The following is a 1386-nucleotide window of genomic DNA, read 5'->3' on the forward strand; positions in this document are numbered from 1 at the left end:
ACGATGCCATTTGTGTGTTGGATTTGGTATAAGCGAATCCAAGCTTGAGCCAGATGGGTACTGTTGTCAGAAAATAATCTATGTTACTCACTACACGGGGAGTCATCGTCCCCTTATGTATGTGTATCAATTGCTAGGGTTCACGTTCCTTTTTCACGGTATATCGTTCAATTCAAATCAGCAGCTCGATTATACTTCTACTCTAATGAACTGGTCCCGATCAATAAGGCTCAACCCAGTCAGTCCTCTTCATCACACTTCGTTGATGCTAGATGGATCCCGCACCTCATTTCGCAACTAGCTCGCATTCAAATTCTCACCTCACTCCAACGTCCGATATGTCGCCATCTACTCCTAGTCCATCCGTCCACTAACGGTTCCTAAGGTCCGCAAGTCCATAGGAGGTTCGGTATTGTCCCAACAACTCTCCGGGGGTTCGAGTTCCCCTACAGTGTAGGGGAACCCGATCGCTCTACTACTGTCAGGTCTGATCCTCCATTGGCGAGGCACCCCACGTTCTCTTATATTATGCTGATCTGATCGCTCTAGTCAGCTCCATCGGGCATGTGATATAGTCCCATTGCACGGTGACTCGGGTTACCATTATTCTCCGGCAGCTCTTCGGTAACATTTCTCATCCAGTGGGGGTCATCACTGACGGATTCACCTCGGGTTCTCCCTGGGTAGAGAAAGGTCAGCTACATCGGCTGAAAAAATGGCTATACTCTATGAACGTTTCCCTGGCGATAATGCTACCTCACGGTATATCCTAGTGTGGGTGGTATGAGAGGGGCCCAGGTTTGCAAATTCCTCAAGGTATATGTGATGCAAATCGAGGACAAGTCTAATTGGACGAGTTACACTGGGCTCACTCAGCTTTCTATAAATATCATAGTGATATTACCACTTCCTACTCCCAAGAGCCATCTCTAGCTCCTATTGATCTAGTATCCTCGTCCGAAACCCGACGACCCTGGGAACATCACGCTGCGGGACTGGATGATGAGTGCTTCACGGGGATTCGCCAGTATTTGAACAAGCTTCATAGTGTGGAACAGGAACATTGGTGCCGAGATCTTGTCAATGTAGGCAAGGCTCACCAGGTTGACTGAGGACCCAGTGTCTAGTAATGCAACCACCGCCGACGGTTCCGCTAGCGGAGTTCTGCTGCAGCCGCTGACAATCTTTTGAGTTGTAGGCTCGGAGATAAGTAGCTATCATGGCTACGCCCAGACGTCCATCAACAACTCGACTACCGTCGCGAGCCTAGACGACGGCAGCTATAGTCCCCTGAGCGGTGTCTATGAACGTGCAAATATCGTTGCTGCACTTGCCAGTGCGTGTAATTCAGAGCAGACCACAGTGTGGGCCCATCCTCCGATGGTG

The sequence above is a fragment of the Perkinsus marinus genome, assembly GCF_000006405.1.
Source record: "Perkinsus marinus ATCC 50983 genomic scaffold scf_1104296966464, whole genome shotgun sequence".
Taxonomy (NCBI): Eukaryota; Perkinsozoa; order Perkinsida; family Perkinsidae; genus Perkinsus; species Perkinsus marinus.